We start from the raw sequence: 27,069 nt of genomic DNA, 5'->3' as shown, positions 1-27,069 counted from the left end.
TGAAACGTGATTCCTTCCAATGCTGAAGGAAAAACAGGGTGTGTTTGACTTTGAGACAACGTATTTCTACATTTTATAGACAACTTTAAGACTTTCCAAGGTTATCTTTGACTATATGTCATTTTTGCTCTTGGATCAGTGTATTCAGATGCAAATTTCTTGTGGCATGAAACATATGGATAGCATACTATTAAGCAATTCCAGGAGACTGGTCTAGGGAAACCAGTACTGGTTATTCTGTACGGTAATGTCAAGAACTTTATTTGACAAATCTTTTTTTTTTTGCTATCAGTCACTGCTCAAGGTAATAGAAATAAAGATAATTACAACACTGCTCTGTCCTAAAGAGCTTATTTTGAGAGGTAAACAGAGTAATCCTACCCTAATGTCGATTCTTGCACACCTAACTCTATTCTACACACATTTTACTTACCTTTTTTTTTTTAGCAATGTTCAAAATTTTGGTTCCAGTATACATAAACTTTAAGGAGCCCTTGTGGCACAGTGGTTAAGTGCTCCGTTGCTAACCAAAAGGTTGGCAGTTCAAACCCACCAGCCACTTCACAGGAGAAATACGTGGCAGTCTGCTGCTATAAAGATTTACAGTCTTGGGAACACTAAGCAGCAGGTCTACTCTGTCTTACAGGGTCACCATAAGTCAGAATCGACTTGATGGCAGGGGGTTTGGGTGGTATATACGTAAATTGTGAGTTCCTCCTGCTAGTGGAGACTGGTAAAGATGATGAGATGGAGCTTGTTCAAGATAAAGAAAGATGACTGAAAAGTAAGTCAGGCCTTAGAGCTGTTCACCAGCGGCATCAATGAGGAAAAGTATGCATTCACACTGGGAACAAATGGGTAAATCCAAACGTCTAGGAAGAGAATTTCAGAAAGATCAACTAAGTTTGGCAAGCAGGATAAATACAAGTTAAAAAAATAAAACCCATTGCCACACAATTGATTCTGACTCATAGCTACTTTATAGGGCAGAGTAGAACTGCTCCATAGCGTTTCCAAGGAGCGCCAGGTGGATTCAAACTGTCAACCTTTTGGTTAGCAGCTACGCCACCAGTGTTTCCAAATACAAGTTAGGTTATCCAAAACTTTTTCCATCCCAAGTGTTACGGATGGAACTGTGTCCCCCAAAAATATGTGTTGTAAATCCTAACCTCTATGCCTGTGGTTGGAGCCCTGGGGACACAGTGGTTAAAGCTCACCTGCTAGCCAAAAAGGTCAGCAGTTCAAATCTACCAGCTGCTCCCTGGAAACCCTATGGGGCAGTTCTACCCTGTCCCATAGGGTTGCTATGAATCGGAATCAACTTGACAGCAATGGATTTTGTTTGGTTATGCCTGTGGTTATAATTCAATTTGGGAGTGGGTTGTCTTTGTTATGTTAATGAGACAGGATTAGTGTAGGGTATGCCTTTTTTTTTTATGCCTTTAGTCAATCCCTTTTGAGATGCACATGAAATCAAAACATTCTTTCTGATCACACCGCCATGAAGGAGAGAGAAATCAGTAAGAGGAGCAAGGGAAAAAATCAAATACATTGAAACTGAATAACACCTTGCTTAAAAACCCCTGAGTAACAGAAGAAACAAAAGAGAGATTCAAAAAATTCCTAAAATTAAATGAAAATAACACATCATACCAAACCTTTGGGACACAGCAAAGGCAGTGCTAGAGATCAATTTAAAGCAACAAATCCACACATCAAAAAAGAATGGGCCCAAATCAAAATGTTAGCCCTACAACTCAAACAAATAAAAAGAGAGCAGCAAAAGAAGCCCACAGATACCAGAAAAAAGAAATTAATAAAGATTAAAAGATTTAAAAAAAAAAAAAAATTTTTTTTTTTTTTTTTAAAAGATTAGAGCAGAAATAAATGAAACAGAGAACAGAAAGAATCAACAAGACCAAAAGTTGGTTCTTTGGAAAAGATCAACCAAATCAACAAACCACTGGCCAAACTGACAAAAGAAAAACAGGAGCAGAGGCAAATACCCTAAATAAGAAATGAAATGGGAGACATTACAACCGACCCAAATTAAATAAAAAGGATCGTTAACAGACTACCACGAAAAACTGTACTCAACAAATTTGAGACCCTAGAGGAAATAGACAAATTTCTAGAAACACACTACCTACCTAAACTAACACGAACTGAAATAGAAAATCTGAACAGACCCATAACAAGAGAAGAAATTGAAGAGATTATAGAAAAAATCCCATCGAAAGAAATCCCTGGTCTGGACGGCTTCACTGGAGATCTCTACCATACATTCAGGGAAGAGCTCACACCAATACTTCTCAAACTATTTCAGAGCATAGAAAAGGAAGGAATACTCCTGAATTCATTCTACAAAGCCAGTATAACCCTGATACCAAAGAGAGGCAAAGACACCACAAAAAAAGAAAATTACAGACCAGTCATCTACACAAAACCAACAGCCAACATCATTCTCAAAGGAGAGAAGCTGAAAGCACTCACTCTGAGAACAGGAACAAGACAAGAATGCCTTTTATCTCCACACCTACTTAACGCTGTGCTGGAAATCCTGGCTAGAGCAATGATGAAATAAAAAGAAATAAAGGGCACCCAAATTGGAAAGGAAGACGTAAAACTATCCCTTCCCAGATGATATGATCCTATACAGAGAAACTCATAGATTTCATAAGAAAACCACTGAAACTAATAGATTCAGCAAAATAGCAACATACAAGATCAACATACAGAAATCAGGTAACCAGCAAAGAAAACTTGGACAAGGAAATCAGGAAAAACATATTTATAATAGCCCCTAAAAAAATAAGATATTTAGGAATAAATCTAACCAAGGGATATAAAAGACAAACTACAAAGGATATAAACAAAACTACAAAACACTATTACAAGAAACCAAAAGAGACATACATAAATGGAAAAACATACCATGTTCATGGATAAGACTCAACACTGTGAAAATGTCGATTCTACCCAAAGCAATCTACAGATATAATGCAATCCCGATCCAAATACCAACAGCATTCTTCAATAAGATGAAAAAACTTATCACCGACTTTATACAGAAAAGAAAGAGGCTCCAGATAAGCTAAGCATTACTGAAGAAAAAGAACAAAGTACAGGAGGTCTCACACTGCCTGATCTCAGAACCTACTATACAACCTAGGTAGCCAAAACAGCCTGGTACTGATACAACAAAGAACACATAGATCAGTGGAACAGATATAAATCTATCCACCTTTCGTCAATGATCTTTAACAAAGGACCAAAGTCCATCAAATGGGGAAAAGACAGACTTTTTTAACAAATGGTGCTGGCAAAACTGGATGTCTATCTGTTAAAAAAAAAAAAAAAGGAAACAGGACCAATACCTCACACCACACACAAAAACTAACTCGAAAGGTATCAAAGACCTAAATATAAAACCTAAAACAATAAAGATCATGGAAGAAAAAATAGGGACATAGCTAGAGGTCCTAACACATAGCATAAATAGAAAACAAACCATAACTAACAATGCATAAACACCAGAAGCAAAGCTAGATAACTGGCAGCTCCTAAAAATTAAAGACTTAAATGGTCATCAAAAGACTTTACCGAAGAGGAAAAACAGAACCTACAGACTGGTAAAAAAATTTTGGCTATGACATATGTGACAAGGGTCTAAGCTCTAAAAATCTACTGACTACTTCAATACCTCAATAATGAAAAGACAATCCAACTAAAAAATGGACAGAAGATATGAACAGATACTTCACCAAAAAAGACATTCAGGCAGCTCACACATGAGGACATCCTTACAATCACTAGCTGTCTTAGTCATCTAGGGAAGCTGTAACAGAAATACCACAAGTGGATGACTTTAATAAAGAGAAGTTCGTTCTTTCACAGTCCAGCAAGCTAGAATCGAAATTCAGTGCACCAGCTCCAAGGGAAGGGTTTCTCTCTGTCAGCCTTCTCATCAATCTTCCCCTGGACTAGGAGTTTCACTGGCAAAAACCTCAGGTCCAAAGGACGCGCTCTGCTCCCAGCGCCGCTTTCTTGGTAGTATGAGGTCCCCATGTCTGTCTGCTTGCTTCTCTCTTTTTATATCTCAAAAGAGATTAGCTTAAGACACTATCTACTCTTGTAGAGCTCATCAATACAACTGCCACTAATCCATCTCGTTACATCATAATGATAGGATTTACAACACATAGGGAAATCACATCAGATGACAAAACGGTAGACAATCATACAATACAGGGAATCATGACCTAGCCAAGGTGACAGGTATTTTGGGGGGGACACAATTCAATTCATAACACTAACCATTAGAGAAATGCACATTAAAACTACAATGAGATACCACCTCACCCCAACATCACTGGCACAAATCCAAAAAAAAAAAAGGAAAATAACAAATGTCTGAGAGGTTGTGGCAAGATTTCAACTCTTATGCACTGCTAGCTGGAATGCAAAATGGTACAATCAGTGTGGATAACTATCTAGTGCCTCCTCAAAAAGCTAGAAATACCATTCAATCCAGCAATCCCATTCCTAGGAATGTATCCTAGAGAATTAAGAGCCATCATGCAAATAGACATATGCACACTCATGCTCATTTGCAGTATTATTCACAATAGTAAAAGGGTAAGTGTCCATCAACAGATGAATGGATAAATTACGGTACATACACACAATGGAACACTATGCAATGACAAACAACAATAATGAAGCCACAAAGTATCTCACAGCATGGATGAATCTGGAGGGCATTATGCTGAGGTGAACTAGGTCAATCACAGAAGATCACCACTATTATAAAAACCCAAGAAGAGGTTTACACACAGAAACAATCTTTGATGGTTACAAGGAGGAGAGGTTTGGGGTGGGGAAATCACTAATTAGATAGTAACCCACTGCTGTCGAGTCAATTCCGACTCATAGCGACCCTATAGGACAGAGTAGAACTGCCCCGTAGAGTTTCTAAGGAGCAGCTGGCAGATTCAAACTGCCGACCTTTTGGTTAGCAACTGTAGCACTTAACCACTAGGCCACCAATAGGTAATGTTAATTTTGGTGAAGGGAAAGACAGCACATAATATGAAGGAAGTCAGCACAACTTGACCAAAGCAACGTCATAGAAGCTTCATAGACACATCCAAATACCCTAAGAGACTGAGTTACTAGGGTTGAGGGCTGGGGGCCATGGTCACAGGCATCATCTAGGTCAATTGGCATAATACAGTTAATAAAGAAAATGTTACACATCCTACTTTGCTGAGTAGCGTCTGGGGTCTTAAAAGCTTGCAAGCTGCCATCTAAGATACATCTACTGGTCTCATCCTATCAGGAGCACAGGAGAATAAAAAAAATACAAAGACACAAGGGAAGTATTAGTCCAAAGGGCTAATGGACCACAAGTACCACAGCCTCCACCAGCCTGAGCCCAGAACAACTAGCTGGTGCTCAGCTACTACTACCTGCCACTCTGACAGGAATCACAGTAGAGGGTTTCAGACAGGGTGGGAGAAAAATGTAGAACAAAATTCAAACTCATTAAAAAAAAGAAAAGACCAGACTTATTTGTCTGACAGAAGACTATGGTTCCCGGACACCCTGCTAACTCAGAACTGAAGCCACTCCCAAAATCCAGCTTTTAGCGAAAGATTAGACATGTCTATAAAACAAACAATAACATAGATGAACAACATGCTTCTTAGTTCAATCAAGTATACAAGACCAAATCGGCAGCACCTGCCCAAAAGCAAAGACAAGAAGGCAGGAAAGGTCAGGAAAACTGGAGGAATGGACACAGAGAACCCAGTGTGGAAAGGGAAAGGGGGAGAGTGCTGATACATTGCAGGGATTGCAATCAATGTCACAAAACAATGTGTATAAATTTTTGAATGAGAAACTAATTTGCACTGTAAACTTCCACTGAAAGCACAATAAAATTTCTAAAAATTAAAAAGATTATTGTATTCCCCCCTTCTCTGCAGGGGATACATTCCAAGACCCCCAGTGGATGTCTGAAACATGGAGAGTACCAAACCCTATATATACTATGCTTTTTCTTATACATACATACCCATGATAAAGTTTAATTTATAAATTAAGCACAGTAAGAGATTAACAACAATAACAAAATAGAAGCACTTTATGGCTTCTCTTTGGCACATCCAAATTGACAGCATTACTGCTCTTGTACTTTGAGGCCATTATTAAAATAAGGGTTACGTGAACTCAAGCACTGTGGACCACAGCTGACCATGGGTAACTGAAACCACAGAAAGCGAAACCGGGGATAAGGGGGACTACCATTAATGCAAGCTAGCAAGTAGAGACAGGGGAAGACACATGCCAACCCACATGGAGACAGCCCAGGAGCAGAAGCTCAGAAGAGACAAGGACCTTCTTCCAAACCTGAAAGAGAGAGAAAGCCTTAACCTAGAGCCAACACCCTGAATTTGGACTTCTAGGCTCCTAAAACTGTGAGAAAATAAACTTGTTTGTTAAAACCACCCAGTTGTGGTATTTCTGTCATAGCAGCAATAGATAGCTAAGACACCAAGCATGCGAAATCAGCACAGTTTCTGGAAATGTTACCCAATATTCAAATGGCTGAAGACCTAATCTACAACTCCAACTCATTATCAGAATAAAAGCAAGTATTTACGTGGAGGATTATAGAAAACAGGTGATAAAATGCTGCTAGCATGCCCAGTATCTGCAGCAAAGTAAAGCTATATCGTAAGTATCTTGCTGAAATGAACAAACCTTGAAACATTTTCAATGAGTAAGGACAGTAAACAGAAATTAATTTTACAGTAGCTTATTAATATTTGAAGATACAGTATCACTAATACATTGTTGTTTGTTGTTGTGTGCCATCAATTTGATTACAACACATAATGACCCTATAGGACAGAGCAGAACTGCCCCACAGAGTTTCCAAGGCTGTGATCTTTACGGGAGCAGACTGCCACACCTTCCTCCCGCGGAGCAGCTGGTGGGTTCAAACCACCTACGTTTCAGTTAGCGGCCAAGCATTTAACCACCGCGCCCCCAGGGCTCCTGATGATACATTAACTGTCATTTACTCATTTATTGTTTTCAATCTGTAAATATTTACTGAGAGCCTATTATAAGCTAGGTATGGTTCTGTGCACTGGGATCAGCCACGAACAGAAATTAAAAAGTCCTTGCTCTTAAGAAAACTACATGCAAATGAAATACAAACAAGGCACAAGTACACAAACAAGGATATTTTAGGGAGAAGTAAGTGCTATGAAGGAAACAAAATAGTAAAAGCAGACTTTGAAAGGGGTCCTCTCTAAGAAGCTGACGTTTAACTGAAGACCTGAATTAAGAGAAGGAACAGCCGCCAGGCAGCCCAGCCCCACAGTTCTGGAGGGAGAGCATTCTTGGCAGAAGAAACACTAAAGACCACGTGGCAGGCTGAAACAGCGTCTTACAGGTGGATGACTATGTAGGGGTGTTCCTTTTCCCATTTTCAGTATGTTTTTACCTTCAGTCATTAAAATGTTAGTAACTCTTCCCGGTTTTTCTCTTACAACGTCTGTTCTCTCTCTTTAGAACATATTCTTGAATAGCAGGTAAGAGACAGAAAAAAAATTTTTATCACCTGACAGGAGATCAGAAAAAAGACAGAAGAAAAAATGGCTTAAGATGTTTTCCAAGATGATATCGAAGGATTTCCTAACACTGAAGGACATGAGCCATTGCTACCTCTTTGTCCTCCTATTCCCTGAACAGGCCAAGCATGCTGCTACCGCAGAATCTTTGTGCTTGCTATTCAGTTTGCCTGGAATGGTCATCCCCCAGATACCCACAAGCCTTCTAACGCTTCCTTCAGGTCTGTGCGCAAACATTTCCTTATCCATGAGACCCTTCCTGACCACCTTATAATAAAAAATTAACAACCCCCCCCATATTTATCTTTTTCCAGCTCAATTATTTCCATAATCACCATCTGTAAAATTTACTCATTTGTTTTCCCGCTAGAGTAGTCTTTGTTTTGGCCACTACTATGTGCCCAAGGAAACTGTGGTGGCGTAGTGGTTAAGAGCTACAGATGCTAACCAAGAGGTCGCAGTGTGAATCCACCAGGCGCTCCTTGGAACACCATGGGGCAGTTCTTCTCTGTCCTATGCGATCGCTGAGTCAGAATTGACTCAACAGCAATGGGTTTTTTTTTTTAGGTTCCCAAAAGCTTAGAACAGGTAGTTGGCATGGAAAAAAATATTTGCTGAATTGTTATTTGAATAATTAAAAATTATGATATAATTACAGTGAAACAGAATGAAGGGAGAAGTGTGGACTCATCTATCATAAGAAGTCAGTCAATAATGGTTCAATCTAGCTAATCCTCTGGAGCAGCATTTCTCAAACTTTTTGACTTCAGAACCTCTTTACACTCTTAAAATTTGAGGACCCCAAATAGCTTTTATTTTGTGGATTATATGTATCAATATTTAACATACTAGAATGTAAAACTGATAAAACGCTTTAAAATGTATTATTTTATAACAACAATAGCTCTATTACATGTTAATATAAGTAACATATATGAATTTATTTTCCACAAAAAAAATTCAGTGAGAAGAGTGGCACTGTTGTACAGGTCACTATAACGTCTGGCTTAAGAGAAAAAAGCTAGATTTTCCTATCTGCTTCTGTATTCAATCTGCTGTGATATACTGTATTGGTTAAATTATAAGAAAATCCAGCTTCATACAAATATGTAATTGAAAAAAGAAAGAATATTTTTAATGGCCTTTTAAGTGTAGATATTATTCCTCTTTGACATTACCCCAAAACTTGACTAGTTTCATAATAGTTGCAATTTTGAATTTGAAACCATAATAAAACTTTTCATACCGCTTCATTAAAAATTTATTGGTCTACCCTGCACTTTAACAGATCTTTTGCCCACGCATGGCTCTGTAACATCGTGGTTCACGGAGCTATGCACCTCTTCAAAACACTGACATGTTATACAACAGCAAAAAATCACATTTGAATAAACTTTCCCCATAAACAATAAATTTTTTAAAAAATCACATTCGTTAACATCATCACCAGTTTCATCAGAAAAGTCTAGAAAAGCTGCCTAGCTCACATTGGCAGATATGTTTTCCAAAATTCTAATTTGTTCATAAGCTTGAATTTTATCACTGGTAAATTCTACAGCTGTTTTCCTTGAAGTGACAGGTTTACTTCATTTACTTTTGAGAGAACATCTGTAAACACCCAAGTTTAAATAACTATAGTTTATTCTTTCAATTAAAAATGTTCCACGAAAAAAGAGGCTTGTTTGCTAGTTCCTCGAGACAAGCATCATGTTTTGGTATTTGGCAGAAATTATCTTATTTGGTCACATGGAGTATTAACAAAACATGTACTAAGGGTCAAGATCAACAAAACTTACAATGTTTACTGCTTCATAAAGGGTATTCTGAAGTGAAAGTGTAACATGTGGTGTGAAGAATGTAATGACTGTTAGATACTTTTTGCCACTGTCTTGAGTTATGCTGTAGCTCAGCAGTTTTATCCACCACTGTCACCGCACCACCAGTGCAAACACCAACACAGCTAAAGTACCAAACAAAACCTTAGTACCATGCCTGTGTGCAACACCTGGAGATCCCCTCCAGAATGCGTTAGGCCACAGAGAACCGCTGCTCCGGAGATACATACAAAATGGTAAAAAGGCACGTATTTCCAGCGAGAAGAACTGGATAGTGGGAGGACAGAGGTAGCAAAGAGACTGACTTTTTCCCTGTACACCATTTGCGCTGTGTGAATCTGACATCCTTTGTATGTATTGCTTTTTAAAAAATAAAATTACATTTTTAAAAAACAGACATGAAAAGTTGGTAAATAAGTAGATATACAAACATATCATTTAGAAATATGAAGGTAAATATCAGAAACAAAATAAGTGGAACTGGGGTTAAGGAGGGTGGCAACAGGAGCTGTTGTTCTTCATCAAGTCTCTTGAAACTGACGTTTCAAATCATGTACACATATTGATTCAAAAATAAAAATCATTTCAAAACATTTTTATATTTTGAACACAAAATATAAATACTCAGGCCTAGACAAATACTCATAATTGGTTAGGTTTAACAGAAAAATACATAAATAAGCCAAATACCCACACACAGGTGAGAGAGCGGATGTGAATTACACCATGAAATAACAATGGCGTAGTGGTTAAGTGCTACGGCTGTTAACCAAAGGGTCGGCAGTTCGAATCTGCCAGGCGCTCCTTGGAAACTCTATGGTATGTTCTACTCCATCCTATGGGGTCGCTATGAGTCAGAATCAACTCAACTGCACTGGGTTTTTGGTTTATAACAACGGCTGCCTGGGGTAACTTGTGAGTTTCCACATGTATGTGAAATGTTATATATTAAATTTTAAAAAATGTTTTCATTTAAAAAGCTGGTTTAAAAGCAACAATCTCCCTCAGAACAGAATGTCTGCTGGCTTCGTTAAGGTAGTTACATGCATACACCTGTAGTGTTTTTTAACAGTTAAGAGGTTAAATCCTCCAGTGAAAAAGGAAAATAACCATATTTTTCTTATTCTACTTTGTACAATCACAATTAAGATCAAAGTACATAAGCTCACTATTTGAAAAAAATGCACAAAAGAATAAAATTGTTACTTTATGGTAAATATAAATTTTGGAATCTTTTGTGATTACTCCATATACAAATAAAATCTTCATAGAAATATAAACCTACTATTAAAATCAAATTTAAATTTTGTATGTCAGAGGATGTTCTGACGATGGAACATAGAGATTATTTCTATACGTAATTAGGTACCTCAAATGTAAATCGGATTCTAAACTAAAAAGAACCAGGGCTCCTTGGAGAAACAGCTGATTCCACGGTTAAGTCAAGGAAGATACAGATAGCCTTGGAGCATCTTGCTGTGCCAGAAAGGAAATACTCAAAAATAAATAAATAAATAAAACGATGGGGGTATGTAAAAAGACACAGAAGCCAGTGGAAAGAGGCTCCCACCGGCCAAATCTGGGAACAATTTGAGTATCAAAATAAATAAAAGCAGTAACGGAGTATAACCCATTGAATAAAACAGGAAGTGCATGAGGCCATGTCATTAATAGACAGGTAAAGGGATGTCCCTTCCTACTGAGAAGGTGGAGAGGATGGAGGAGTTAGAAAATAATCATTTTGCAACCATCAGAATAAAGATCAGTACAGGCAAAAATCACCGATGGCAGCTAAATCAAAAGGAGAAAAGTTAGATGAGGAACCGGAAAGTCTGATGAGGAGAAGAACACCTGCACTATCTTGAAGTTATCCCCACAGACTGCTTATTAGTTACACAGGGAAAGGTAACCCCTATACAGTGGGGAAACCAGACCACACTATGGCCAGATAATTAAAATGAACATCACCAAAGAAGGGCAGACCAACATCATGCCTCCAAAACCTGGAAAGGATACAAAATCCCTAGCTAGGGATACATAATCTGAATCTAATTATGAGAAAACATCAGACAAATCTAAATTGAAGAATATTTTATAAGACACATGGCCTATATTCTTCAAAAATTTGAACGCAATGAACAACAAGGAAAGACTAAGGCACTGTTCCAGACCAAAGGAAACTAGAAAGATGTGACAATTAAATGCAATCTGTGATCCTGGACTGAAGGTGTGGAAAATCCTATAAAGGGACAAATACTATTATTGGGATAAACTGACAAAAATGGAATATGGCCTACAAATTAGGTAAAGGCATAGTATTAATGTTAAATTTCCTCAATTTGGTAACTCTACCATATTAATAAAGGGTGGTGCAAGCAGTCTGCGATCGGCTACTAAAGTTTGGCAGTTCAAACCCACCCAAGAGCAGAGTGTAAGAAAGGCCTGGTGATCTGCTTCCATAAAAAAAAAAATAAGAAAACCCTATGGAGCAGTTTTACTCCGTAACACATGGGGTAGCCTTGAGTCAGAATTGACAGCAGTGGGTCTGGTTTTTTGGTTTACTGTGGTAACATAAAAGAATACAACACTCAGCGAATACTTGGAAGCAAATGGCACAATGCATGTAATTTACTCTGAAATGATTCAGAAAGAGAAAATGAGGAAGCAAATGTGACAAAATGTTAAAAACTGGTGAATCTGAATAGAGTATTCAAGAGTTATCTGTATTATATTTTAAACTTTTTTATAAGTTTGAAATTATTTCAAAATAAGTTTGAATGAAAGCAAATACGGATGTCAAATGTCGTGGAAATAAGTGATTTATTCTGACACCCTACAGCACATATGAATAAGGAAAATGACTACAACGGTGATTCAGCTGTCACACAGTCCCAGGCAGTTTCTTAAATTTTCAATTCCCTAGAAGGGGAAAAATGTTTTTTAAGTATTCAGCCACCTAAACACTGAACTAAGTTGCTGCTTCTGTTTCTCCTCAGGCTAGAAAATGTAACACGAAAAGGTTAACACATATGATTTTCGTGTTAACTTTTTTTTTTTTTTTTTATGGTCCACACTAAGGGACTCTCTCTTTCCTCAGCAAACTGAAAGCCCTTCATAAATACACTGTAAGATTCTGCTCTTTGCTATAACTCAAGCCCTGGCAGAGTGCCTGAAAAATAGCAGATGCTAAACATTCAGCAAGAGGAACAAAACACTGTATTTTAACAAAATTGGGAGAAAGAGGAGAGACACCTAAAAATGGTACTCCTATAAATTATTTTAAATAAATTTTTAAATGTTATATTTCCAAACCTTAAAAAAGCAAAGAATACTATTAACAGCCACGTACCCATCACCCCAACAATTACCAAGACTGTTACCACACTTGCTTCGACAATCTCAACTCTCCCACCTTGTTTTATCTGCCCTAAATTAAAAAATACCACATTTATCTTGTCATTTCTCAGTTTCCATCTCTAAAATACATTGCCATCTTCTTACATAAACGTAACGCCATTATTATCCGTCACAAAATCAACAGTAACACCTCGAGATCATCTAAAGCCCATCCACAGATTTCTCTCAACTGTTTAAAAAATGGCTTTCAACAGTTGGTTTCATTGAGTCAGGATTTAAACAAGACTGACATTACATTTGGTTGCTACAGGTAAAATAGTTTTAATCTTTTCACATTGTCTATCAGTAACTGGAAACCCTGGTGGCATAGTGGTTAAGAGCTACTGCTGCTAACCAGAAAGGGTCTGCAGTCCCTGGAAACCCTATGGGGCAGCTCTACTCTGTCCTATAGGGTTGCTATGAGTTGGAATTGACTTGACGGCAATGGGTTTGGTTTTTTTTTTTTAGTATCAGCAATTATGGAAACCCTGATGGCATAGTGGTTAAGTGCTACGGCTGTTAACCAATGGGTAGGCAGTTCGAATCCGCCAGGCGCTCCGTGGAAACTCTATGGGGCAGTTCTACTCTGTCCTATAGGGTCGCTATGAGTCGGAATCGACTCGACGGCACTGGGTTTGGTTTTGGTTTGATCAGCAATTATGAAAAAAGATAACCGACAAACTGAGTAATTTATACTTGTGGATCCTATAGAGTCAAATTCAATACAAAGACTTGCTGTTCCCTCTGTCTGCAGCACTCTTCTTCCAGAACATCTCTGGCTGGTTCTTTCTAGTCACTGAGATCTCAAATCAAATATTACCTACTGAAAAAAGAGGCCTCTCTAACCACTCAATCCCCATAATTTCCCTGTTACATTGTCCTGTTTTATTTTCTTCCTGGGACTTATTACTACCTAAGACTATTCTGTTTGTCTTCCCCCAATAGAATGTACGCTCCATGAAGGCAGTGTGTCTTCTTCGCTGTTGAATCCCAAAGTCTGAGAACAGCGCCTAGAATATGAGACATTCAATACTTATTGAATGACTGAGAAAAACAATGCAGTACCTCTATTTAAAACTTAGGTTCAGCTTAGTATTTGTTTTTAAACATTTGTAGCTCACTCCTCACACAATGGTACAAATCAAGTACCAGTGGAAACCTGGGCCAGCTGTTACCAGGAATCTGTGGGATGCAGGAAAGAAAAAACAGAGGTATAAGATATTCAATGCAATTCTAGACTTCCAACAAAAATGATCAACGACTTCTGCAAGAAAAACAAACTGTTCAGGCTGATATTAAAAAACCTCACCAGGAATAACAAAAAGTTTCATTTTCAGCGCCCTGAGCCATGAAGAAAATTATACTCCCAGTGTAACATTGCTTTGGGGGATCTGATCATGATGGATACAAAGAAATGAATACCAAAGACACGTAACTAAAAATACAAATCATTAAATGTGGGACCTAGAGAAAACCAGAGATTCCTATTCCAAACCTCTCATTTAACAGTTGCAAGAGATCTGAAGCCCAGGAAGGGTTAACAGTAAAGTCAAAGATCTAATGAATAGCAAGCAAAGCTAGATCTAAAATTCTGATTTTCTGTCTCCAGCCCATACTCTTTCATAAGATAATACCACCCTCAGAATGTTAATACCAAGTTATAACATATTTTAATTACTATCATTTCTTTAATCTTTCCTTAGGACTTTTTTTTTTTATTGAAGCCCTAGCCCATGGTGGTGGGGGGGGAGGGGGTTGGCTGTCAAAACAGAAAAAAAAACAGTCTCTAGCCCATACTCTTTCATAAGATAATGCCACCCTCAGAATGTTAATATCAAGTTATAACATACTTTAATTACTATCATATCTTAGGACTTTTTTTTTTTTATTGAAGCCCTAACCCATGGGGTGCGGGGGCAGCTGTCAAAACAGAGACAATAAAATTATGCCTTAAGGAAAGCATGATACGGAAAAGCCTTTCTGACAAAATAATAAAACATCTAAAATATAACTGATTTGATTCAATAAGTTGAAAATTTAAAGATAAAATAACACAAGGAGTATCTGCTAAACTGATAATTCCTTTGCTTGAGACTTGTAAATTGCTGTTCTCTTATTTTAAACATCACATAGCTATTTCTCAATTATTCGTAGAACTGAAGAATACATTACTGAAGTGAAATTCATCAAGTCTAGAAACTTCAAGTTGTGACCTCCATGCATTTTCCGCCAATATGAAATTATTTTCACTATACTTGTCTTCAAGAACCAGAACGATTTCTAATGAAAGAAGAAATGGCCAACGGACACCAAACAAAAGGAAAAAAAAGTGACGTAAGAAAAAGGATCCAAATACGAAAGATACTGTGTCCCCAAAGAACAAGAACAGACTACTCTTCTTACTTTTCCTACAATATTGTTGAGACTAATTCGTAAACCACTTCACCAGTTCTTAGAATATTACAGGAAATCTCAGGTGGTAAAGCGAGTGGGAGAAAGACGATAAAGTCATTTGTACAAGGTTAAAGGGCAAGACAGTGAGAAAAATAAGAATTGAAGGCTTAAAAAAAAAATTCTAATTCAAGGTTATTTTCAGAGGAAAAGGCCTTCTTTCTCATTTGGTTCGTCTCAAAAACGTAACCAAAGAGTACTGTTTAGTACTAAAAGTATGCTTTACACTGACATGAAAATTTTTGCTAAAAAAGTATAGTAACAAACCACAGAAATTTACCTTTTCGTCCCAATAAAGCTAGATAAAATCTGTATTACAGAACTTCTATGTAACATCAAAATCACCTTCTACCATTTCCAAGCAATGACACAAAAACAGAAATGGGAAAGGAAAAGGAAACTTAGCTTATCTATCCCCAATCTGTTCTTTATGGTTGAACTGGCCCTAAAACAAGAAAATTAAGATAAAGTACCAAATGAAATAAAGTTTGAATTAAGTCAGGTTCAAAAGCTCTAACAACGCCTATAAAATGAAGCCCATGTCAGCTGGCATCTGACCACTCAGGAGTTCTAAATTCATACTGCACATAAATCAAGAAACAGGAAAGCTTACAACAATACAACGGGGTCAGTCCACACTACAAACAACAAATTAAATGAAAATCTTATACTTCCTGGTGTTTTTTTTTTTTAACGTTAAAACTTACACTTGGCTAAAAAAATCTATAGAGGTCTACTATAACCTATTTAAGAACTATCGGGACAAACCTCTTACTCTGCAGTGCAGAACAGATATTTCCCTCACAAGATTGTCACTGACTCTTGCTAACTATCAAAGGGCAAAAATAAAAATAACCAAGCTTCGTTTTTAATGACTAACAAGCCTACTCCACACTAATCTGACGCGGCGGTATTCCTGGAGCTCGGAGGACTTGGTTTCCTTGATCCCACAGAGGGCAACTCCCTAAGCGTCAGGGTGGACTTCACGCCCCCCGACGCCCCCGGCCCGGGTTACCTCCATCAGTCCATTGTCCAAACGCACGCCCCCGCCTCGGCCCCCAGCCGAAGACTCTGCCAGAGCCGAAAACGGCCCAGAAATCCCCTCGCCCAGCCGGAGCCCGAGCCGTGGGTGTGTCCGCGACACCGGCTGCGCCCGCACACGAGCAGGCCGCCCGCGGAGACCCCGGCCTGAGGCGCCGCCGCCGCAGCCCGCCACCCACCGGCCGCCGACCCCGGCCTCCCCGCCGCAGCCCTTCCTCTTTCTCCCCGCCCGGCCCGGCCCGCCCCTCCCCCGACCGCGCACGCGCGCCCGCCGACCCGACCCTCCCCTCCCCTCCCCCCGGCCCTCACCTCAGTCATCAGCCCCCGTCTTCCCGGGGTCCGGGACCACTGACCCGGGAAGGAAGACGGGCGGTGGAAGGGGGAGGGGATGCGCCGAGAGTCGGCGACCGGCGCCTCGGACGTCGGCCTCACAGGCCCCTACTGCCAAGAGCAGCGTCTGTCACCGCCACAACTGTAGGAGCGGCGGCGCCCGGACTCGGCCCGGTCAACCCGGCGTGGGTTCGGAATGCCTAACTTGGTCCCACGGGAACTCCTCCGGGGCTGCGGGCGTTTTCAGCCTGCCCGCACCGAACACCGCGCCACCGAGCCGCCGCTGCTACTGCTCCCCGGCCGCCGCCGCCTAACCTAGCCTTCCCCTACCGAGCGCGCGCGACACTTAGAGGGCTTTACGACAGTCCGGAAAGCGAGAGCGCGCAGGAACCTCCACGCCTCCCTCAGCGCTTGCTCAGATTCTGCCTCCTGCCTGCCCCGCCCCCTCGCTCGCCCCTCCCCCTTCGTACTCACTTTTTCGTGCTGCCCGAGAAGCCGAATGGTGTCACAAAGCTCATTATATCCGTTCGTTACTCATGTCAAATATTGAATACATCTTGGTTAATTTTTCCTAACTAAAAATTACAACTAGCCGCAGAAATTTTTTTTTTGTGTGTGTACTTACATACCCTTAAAAGCATCACGGTTTGATGTCTTGCATAACAAACGGTACCCAAATCATACGCACTAATGACAAAAATCACTGCACCCCACTGTGAGGGTGAATTTGCTTCCGGAACCAGAAAATATGTGGTAATTAACATCCTGGGAACTCTGGCTGTACAATCGCATGTTAGGTGCAATGGACTCGTTTCCAACTCATAGCGACCCCATATACAGCAGAACTAAACACTGCCCCGTCCTGCACCATTCTCACAATAGTTTACACTGGAGCTCACTGTTGAAGCCACTGTGTCACTCCATTTCGTTGACGGTCTTCCTCTTTTTCGCTGACCCTCTCGTTTACCAAATATGATGTCCTTCTCCAGGGACTGATTCCTCCTTATAACATGTACAAAGTATGTGAGAGGTAGTCTCCACATTGTTGCTTCTAAGGAGCACTCTGGTTGTACTTCTTCGAAAATGGATTTGTTCGTTCATTTAGCAGTCCACGATATAGTCAATACTCTTTGTCAACACCGTAATTCAAAGATGTCAATTCTTCTTTGGTCTTCTTTATTCATTGTCCAGCTTTTACATGCATATGAGGCAACTGAAACCACCATGGCTTGGGTCAGGTGTACCTTAGTCTTCAAGGTGACATCTTTGCTTTTCAACACTTTAAAGAGGTCCTTTGCAGTAGATTTGCCCAATGCAATGCATCTTTTGATTTCTTGACTGCTGCTTCTATGGGTGTTCATAGTGGATCCAAGTAAAATGAAGACCTTGACAACTTCAATCTTTTCTCCATTTATCATGATGTTGCTTATCGGCCCAGTTGTGAGGATCTTTGTTTTCTTTATGTTGAGGTGTAACCCACACTGGAAGCTGTGGTCTTTGATCTTCATCAGTTAAGTGCTTCAAGTCCTCTTCACTTTCAGCAAGCAAGGTTGTGTCATCTGTATAACGCAGGTTATTAATGAGTCTTCCTCCAATCCTGATGCCCCATTCTTCTTTGTATAGTCCAGCTTCTGGGATATTTGCTCAGCATACAGATTGAATAGGTATGGTGAAAGGAAACAATCCTGACGCACACCTTTCCTGACTTTAAACCACTCAGTGTCCCCTTGTTCTGTTCACAGGTTCCTCATGAGCACAATTAAGTGTTCTAGAGTTCCCGTTCTTCCTAATGTCATACATAATTTGTTATGATCCATACAGTCGAATGCCTTTGCATAGTCAATAAAACATCTTCCTGGTATTCTCTGCTTTCAGCCGAGATCCATCTGACATCAGCAATGATACCCCTTGTTCCAAGTCCTCTTCTGAATCCAGTTTGAACTTCTGGCAGTTCCCTGTTGTTGTACTGCTGCAATCATTTTTTAATTATCTTCAGCATAATTTTACTTGCATGTGATATTAATGATTGATTTGTTAAACCTTTATAAATCTCATTTTCTAAATTGAGATAATGTTACGTACCTCAAATGTTTCTTGTGAGATAAAATGAGACAGTTTACATAACGCTCCTAACGTTGTTAGTTGCCCTTGAGTGACTCTGTCTCATGGTGGCCCTATGTGTACAGAGTAGAACTGCTCCATAAGATTTTCAAGGCTGTGACCTTTAGGAAGCAGATCTCCAGGCCTGTCTCGTAAGGTGCCTCTGGGTGGGTTCAAACAGCGAAACATTTGGCCTATAGATAAGTGCTGTTTGTACCAGCCAGGGACTCCTACTCCTAACATCACTTACCAATTAAATGTTCCTTCCCTTTGCCATCAACTCATCTTTCTTATCATCTCTTTTGTTCACTCATGTTTTCCACATTGTTCAGAGAAAGTAATATTTAAAATAATAATAAACAAGAAAGGGTAGCAGACTGTGTGGAGGAACTACAAGGGCAGTACTCTAGATTCTTCCTCAGTCCTCCTCTTGTCTCATTCCAAATATAGTCTGCCTGGGATATCTTATCTACTCCACGGTTTTAACTGCTGCCTCATGACTTCTCAAACCCATATTTCTAGCCCTAACATTTCCTCTAGAGCTCTTGACCTGTGCTCTCCAATAAGGTAGACCCTAGCCACATGTGCCTGTTAAGCACTTCAACTGTGGCTAGCAGAAATCGAGAAGTGCTATAAGTGTAAAATACACATCCAGTTTCAAAGATTCAATATGAAAAGAGATTGTAAAATATTTCTATTTTTACCATTGACTACGTGTTGAAATAATATTTTGGACATAAACTAAATATTTTGGATATATTAAATTTTGCCCCCCTCCAGGGGGCCTTTGGCAATGTCTGGAGATATTTTTGATTGTCACAACTGAGGGAGAGGGTGGCGGCGTGGCATCTAGTGGGCAGATGCCAAGGATGTTGCTAAGCATGCTTGGTTGATAACCCCCCACAACAAAGAATTAATTATCCAGCCAAAAATGTTAATAGAACGGAGATTGAGAAACCCTGGGTTGACTATTATTCCAATTAATTTCACCTGTTTCTTTTTACCTTTTTAATGTGGCTCCTAGAAAATCTTAAAATTACATTTGTAGCTCACTTTATATCTCTTTTGGACATGATGATCTAGACCCTGGATATGTCATTTCCAATATAATGTCCTGCAGGCATCTCTAACACGTCCTGTCGACAATAAATAAATAAATGTAGGGATATTATAGTCACACCCCATCCATTTCAGTTTTTCCTGTCTCAGTCAATAGCACCAAGTTATCAAAACCAGAAGACTAAAGGTTATCTTTTACTACTCCGTCTTCCTCACTCCCTACCTCTAACCAATCAATAAACCAAACCAAAATATCAAAACCATCGCCATGAAGTCGATTTCGACTCATAAGTTCTCCTAAATATCTTTCAAATCAACCCATTCCTTTGCATAATCTGTACCAGTCCGGGTTTCTAGCACCTCATTCATTTGTTTAACAAACATTTATCAAGCACTGGCTGTAAGCTAGACACTGCTCAAGGCACTTGGAGTGTTAAGTACATGGTCATCGCCCCACCTGCAATGTTTCGAGGGGACCCAGAAAGTAAATACATTATTTATACTATCATGTGGGAGAGCTGGTACGGTATTATAATGCTTGAAGAACACAAAGATGAAACACTTGAATCAAAGGTAGAGGAGGTGATGCTTCAACTAAATTGGGCAACATGAGAGAAGACAGTTAAATCAAGTAAATGAAAAAGTCATTTCAGGCAGAAAGATAGCACATGCTAAGCTATCAAATCCTGTGCTTGAAACCAAACCAAATCAAACCCACTGCCATCGAGGTGATTCCGACCTACAGCAACCAATAAACAGCATGAAACAAATTCCCTAAGGATCTAATGAATGTGGCATGCTTGGGAACTAACAAGATGAGGGAAGATAAGCAGACAGGAAAGGATTTTGTCATTGTGTCTATTGACTCATGGCCACCCCATGTGTACAGAGTAGAACTGTATACTCCATAGTGTTTTCAAGGCTGTGACCTTTCAGAAGATTGCCAGGCCTTGCTTCCAAGGCACCCCTGAGTGGTTATGAACAACCAGTAATCTTTCAGTTAGTAGTCTAGCACTTAACAATTTGTGCCACCCAGGGACTCCTAGGAAAGAATTAAGGAAGGTTATAGGGTCACTATGAGTTGGAATCAACTCGATGGCACTGGTTTTTTTTTTTTTTTTTTTGCTGACCTGACCCAACCCCTTGCCATTCAGTCGATTCCAACTCATAGAGACCCTATAGGGCACAGTAGAACTGCCCCATAGTTTCCAGGGAGCACCTAGTAGATTTGAACTGCCAAGTTTTGGTTAGCAGCCATAGACTTAACCACTACACTACCAGGTTTCCTCATTTTTGCTAGGATTAAGAATTTCAACTATTTTATATGCTTAACGTTATGGGAAACCATCAAAGAAACTCAATCAGGGGAATAACAATCAAATTTGACTATTAGAGACACTGTTCCATAAGCAGGGTAGTGTGAGGTTTGGAGAAGGGCAATAGTAGAGGGAGAGAGACCATTTCAGATGGCAGGTGATGAGGGTGGTGGAAATGAGGTTGAGAAGAAAAAGACAGATACAAGAGATATGAAAATCAAATGTCTAAGTGGACACAGGGAGTGAGGGAGAAGGAAAATCTCAGGGACTTCCAGGTTGGTGGCTTTAGGTAATTGGTTGGGTTATTGTGCCATTCAAGAAAGACATGGGCTGCAAAACCCAACTTTTTGGGTTCGGGACTTTTGGTTGGGGAAGGGGTGAGCAAAGAAAAGAAGAGAAAGGAAATGAGTACTTGTTTTCTGGACAAGTTGACTTTGAGGTGTCTAATATTTACCCAAAGTCAAGATTTCTGGAGGCTGGAGCTCAGGAGAGAGGTCTGGAATGAAAATGGAATATGGACCGGTAGCTAAAGCAATAATTTTGGTGAAGTCACCCAGAGTATAAGTGACAGGAGACAGAGATCTGAGGATGTTTAACATGTTTAAAGTTGAAGAATGAAAAGAAGTCACAGAAGGAGACAGATGGCCAGAGCAAAAAGAGAAAGGCCAAAGGTACAGATAACAAGCCCGGGGACAGAAGAGTTTCAACAGTGATCAAGGGTATGAAATGCCCATTCGTTTAGCAATAAGGAGGTCTCTGGGGATCTAAACAAGAGCAATTTCAGTAGCTGTCTCACATGGTTTGGAAGACTGGTTCTCAACTGGGGGTGATTTTGGTCACCAGGGGTATGTGGCAATGTCTGGAATTGTCCTACTGTACATCCTACAGTGCACAGAACAGCCTCTACAACAAGGAATTGTCCTACCAAACACCCTACAGTGCACAGAACAGCCCCCAGAACAAGGAATTGTCCTACTAAACACCCTACAGTGCACAGAACAGCCCCCACAACAATGAATTGGCCTACTGAACACCCTACAGTGCACAGAATGGCCCCCACAACAAGGAATTGTCCTACTGAACACCGTACAGTGCACAGAACGGCCCCCACAACAAGGAATTGTCCTCCTGAACACCCTACAGTGCACAGAACAGCCCCCACAACAATGAATTGTCCTACTAAACACCCTACAGTGCACAGAACGGCCCCCACAACAAGGAACTGTCTCGCGCAAAAAGTCTATAGCAGGCTGGCTGAGAAACCCTGGTTTAGAAAGGACTGAGCAATGAAGTCAGACAGGGACAAGTACCTTTTCATGAATTTGGTAGTAAATGAAGGAAGACGGACACACATCTAGCAGGACATGGAGTTACAGAAGGGTGAGATTTGAGTCCTCTTGGTATGCTGAAGGGAAAGAGCCAGTAAAAAAAGAAAGGGTGAAAGCTAACAAAAATACAGAGATGCTCAGTGGAGAAAACTATGGAGACAGAGAAAATAGGATGCAGAGCTCCAGACACTGCCCAGTACCCCCTAAACCAAACCAAGCCCACTGCTGTTGCGTTCACTCCACCTCACAGTGACCTGTAGGACAGAGAAGAACTGCCCCATCGGGTTTCCATGGCCATAATCTTTATGGAAGCAGGCCAAACAGCAGTGGGTTGGAACTGCTGGCCTCTCAGGTTAGCAGCTGAGTGCTTAACCACTGCACCACCAGAACCACTTGATCTCTCCGTAAACAAATTTCACTCCTCTGCAGAAAGATCAGAATTATTCAACAGGTATTCCAAACAAAACACACATATATATATATATATATATATATATATATATATATATATATATATATACATACAGTCTTGGGCCACGTGTCTGTTAGGGCAATGTCCCACCGCATATAACTATAAGGCATATAATAGAGCTCAGAAATCCCAATCAGGGAATGGACCTTGGTGGACGTAGCCTGAGGTAGCAAACAAAGCAGCTTCCCGCAGGCAATACGTGTGTCTCTTGGCTGAGCTGGTACCTGTGCTGGGGTGACTCAAGCTGCTTTCTCCCTCGGTTGTGGGGACTTCTCCAGGTCCATGCACACCCGTGCTGCCTGACCCCGAGTGGAGCTTCCTGGCAGTTCCAAGCAGTGAGCAGCAGGCCCTGCTGTGGGCACTAGGCATCAGAAAGGGCATGCAGGATGCTGGGGTGCTGGGTGGCAGGAGGCTCCCAGCACCAGGCCAGGATTGGAGGTTGGAGCCAGAACCCAGGTTCTGGGAGAGCATGGCGGCGGGGGGCTCCACGTGACCAGATGCTGAGAGCTGTCAGTTGGGTGATCCGGCAGGTGTGGTGGGTTGCGAGCACTCCAGCAGGGACCCGAGGCCTTGGACAGATGGTCATCTGAGGTTGGGTGGGCAGGAGGGATCTGGAACAGGGACCCAGGCGTCTGAGCAGGAGGAGGTGTCTGGTGCTCCCAGGCATACAGTGATACAGTACATAACAACCTATATTACCTCCCCAGATGCATTAGCTGAAATACAGTACTGTATGTGTACAGGATCTGGGCCATTTAGTCAACACAGGTACGCTGCAGTATCCCATACAGCTTTGCTAAATATACTGTGTTTGGCAACGTCCAAATCACACGACATCCTATTTCACTAGACGTTAAGCGACGCATGGCTATATATATATATACATATTTATACAGAGTCTGACTGATTAGACATAGCACTTACTTCTCACTACTAAGCTGTTTTGAACTTAATGGTATCATAGACTTTGAAAAATTGATGGGCCATTTGGTAGAAAGATAAGCTCAAAAGAGAAGAAAATTTTGATGAGTATTTATCATTCTATAAGCTTCTCTGATTGTCTTCGGAGTGCAAACTTCAAGAGGTATTTGAATTATAAAGTAATAATACTACCTCTGTGACTCAGTTTCTGAAAAACTAAGGTAAACAAATTATGCCTAGAAAGGAGACACAGGATGCCTGGAAGTTTGGAGATGAGCATTTGAAACCCCAAGCTATCCTGAAATATTCTGAGCTATCTCACCAAGTTCTGGGCATGTGTGGGGTCAGCTGGTTCTGTGAAAGTATATTGTAAGAAAACAAAACCACAGAAAAATGAAAGAAAAAGTCACCATCCACCACTGGTGATGTAAACCTAGAGTCACAACCGGTGTGTGATGACTGGCGATCGTTCTCACAAGCAGTTTGTTAAATGGCAGCATTCTTACACATTTTATCAAAGTTGGCCATCAGTTTACTACTGAGCTTTTTAGACAAAGTAAGTTGCTTTAATTTTTTTTTTCCTTTGGAATGCTTTTGTAATACTGTTTTTAAAACTATAATTTCTAAAGAGTTAGCAATAAAAAAATGTCACACGTTTCTGATTATTGAAAAAGTGAGGCTGGATAACCTCCAAAATCCTTTAGAGTGCTAACATTTCCTGTTTTTTCTCAGACCTAGTAAAATGTATGTGGTCCTTGTGAATATTACAATTTCAAGTGTGATTTACATACCAGCAAATTATTTGCAAATTCAGAACAAGAAGTAAAGCTGTTTCTCTGCATTTCCTTGTTATTATAGATCCTATAAAATTTTCCAGAAACATTAAATGTCTCCCCAAGTCGCGTTAGTGCTTACTCAATTGCTTAAAGTCTACCTTGACTATGATTTTGTGTTACAGGATTGCAAATTATGTTTCGTTCACTTTAAAGGTTAGAAAGTACTTTAGAAAGACTGATATACTTGGGTGCAATTCAAAAGTAAAGGAAAAAGAAGACGAAAGAAGACAGTGAAATGAAACTGCCCATGTACTTAAAAGGAATTTTTAAATATTATCAGCTTGAACCTGAATTCCTTTAGTACTCAGTGCTTCTGGTAAGCTTTTCATTCTTTTTTAACTTTTGACTGAGACTAAGTCACTACTATGCTGCTATCTGGGAAGATGATTTAGAAATTCTAGTTTAATATCTCCATTTTTAATATGCTCAAATATTTTTAAATTCTAAAAACATTAATTTATCAAATTTGATGGTGACCAAATTCTAAATCCATGCTAAGCTGAATTATACAGAAAAATAAAATCTTTCTACTATGAACCCTCTGAACACATTTAGGATTTGGTTAAACTAGGAAAGAGTGCCACCTATTGAAGCAAAGTTATTTAAACATCTCAGTATTAAGGTCATTTTTCAAAACATCTAAAGTTCTGGCAATTTTTCTCAAACATATGCCTCTAAGAGGATCTTCATGCAGCAAATATTCTAAAAATAATCATTCAACTGAATTTTCCTTTCCATTAGAAGACAGTAGACTGACCAAGGTGTTTATCATCTCTCTCTTCAGTGAGCACAACAAATGATAAAGGAATCAAAAAGGTGCAAATTCAAAACAACAAAGAAAATGAGCACAGGGCCATTGGCAAGTGAGATATCCCAACAAATATCTGGAAGGCAGACATCAAATACAGAACTAGTGAATACTGCAGGGTGAAAAAAGAAATGGCCTAAGACACTGTCAAGGGGCCTACACCCAGGAAGGAGCTGATACACTCTGCAGAATGCAAGAGAGGTTAGAGACTCAGGCCAATACCAAGGAGGCCAAGAATGAAATGTGGAAACGAGAAAGGAAGAGATTAGTTATAAGTCTGTATGTGACACAGCCAAACCTTCCATCCCTCTACCCCATATCAGAATACACGGTATCTCGACTTTTAACTCCAGGCTAAAAACAAAGGCCAGGAGTTCTGCAAAGAAACAGATCAAACTAGTTGAGAACTAGAGTTGCTGGTATGGCAGCCCACAAGAAAGATTTTACATTCCAATACTTTTAAGCCCCACCTGCCCATATCTGCCTGGCAGTAAGAAGCATCCATTTAAACAGACTTCATATTTAGTTTTTATATTAACTGACCTTTAAGTATTTATAGATAACCAAGAGACACTGGCAGTTGAGGTAAACTTGTAACATGAAAGATAACAACATAAACATTTAAAATATGGCTAGAAACAAAAAATGGAAACAACCTAAATGTCCATCAACAAAAGAATGGATAAACAAAATGTGGTACATATGTACACTGGAATATTACTCAGCCATAAAAAGGAATGAAGTCTCGATACATGCTACAGCATAGTTGAACCTTGAATCATGCTGAGTGAAATAACTCAATGACAAAAGGACAGAGTCTATGATCTCATTGATAGGAAATATCTAGAATAGGCAAATGTACAGACGTCAGAGTTTATTAGTGGTTACCAGGGGCAGGCAGGAGGGAGGAGGAAAAGGTGACTCGCTGCTTAGGAGGCACTGAGGAGACACAGCTAAGGGTGATGGAAGAAGCTGGAAATGGGCAATGGTGACGGTTGTACAACACGATGAATACCATTCATGTCAGTAAATTATACATGTGCAGAACGCTGAAACAGCAAATGTTTTCTTACATATATATATACCACAATAAGAGTCTTTTACGAATAAATCCTTTTTTTCATTATATTTAATAAAAAACTTATCCTAAATAAAATGGCTACAGAAAAGGGAGATAATTCAACAAAAGAAGGGAAAAAACGTAATCTTCTTAATATGCTCAGAAATCAAACATAACACTGCATCTGCATAACAGGAAAAGGATGTTAGGAAAAAAGCAACAAGGAATATTTGGAAATTAAAATTACGATTTGTAAAATAAAATCCAATAGTCCGGTTGAACAACAAAGGAAAGAAAACCTTCCAGAACATGGGACTAAAAGGACAAGAAACACGAGAGAAAAGGTAAGAGGTTTACAGGAGGAATTACACAGGTACGACATCTAGTACACGATGCAGAGGGGGAACAAAGAAAACAGAGAGGAAATTATGAAAGAAATAATTTTTTAAGTTCCCAAAACTGAAGAAGAG

The 27,069-nt window shown here is 39.9% G+C and overlaps 1 protein-coding gene across 9 annotated transcripts in view; it reads right to left on the bottom strand.

The window, feature by feature from the left end:
- RNF111 (ring finger protein 111) overlaps positions 1–27,069 on the bottom strand; it is a 130,273-nt gene that overhangs the window by 72,029 nt on the left and 31,175 nt on the right. For 2 of the 9 annotated variants that reach the window (XM_049905958.1, XM_049905957.1), the window contains exon 1: positions 16,679–17,045. The exons of the other annotated variants lie outside the window; for them this stretch is intronic. The gene's annotated coding sequence lies outside the window, so the exon portion shown is untranslated. Of the gene's footprint in view, positions 1–16,678; positions 17,046–27,069 lie in introns of those variants that run through there. 9 annotated transcript variants of the gene reach the window in all.

Source organism: Elephas maximus, chromosome 13, assembly GCF_024166365.1.
Source record: "Elephas maximus indicus isolate mEleMax1 chromosome 13, mEleMax1 primary haplotype, whole genome shotgun sequence".
In the NCBI taxonomy this organism is placed as follows: domain Eukaryota; kingdom Metazoa; phylum Chordata; class Mammalia; order Proboscidea; family Elephantidae; genus Elephas; species Elephas maximus.
Note: the sequence above shows the minus strand (reverse complement) of the source record. Positions and strands in the feature narration are given on the sequence as shown.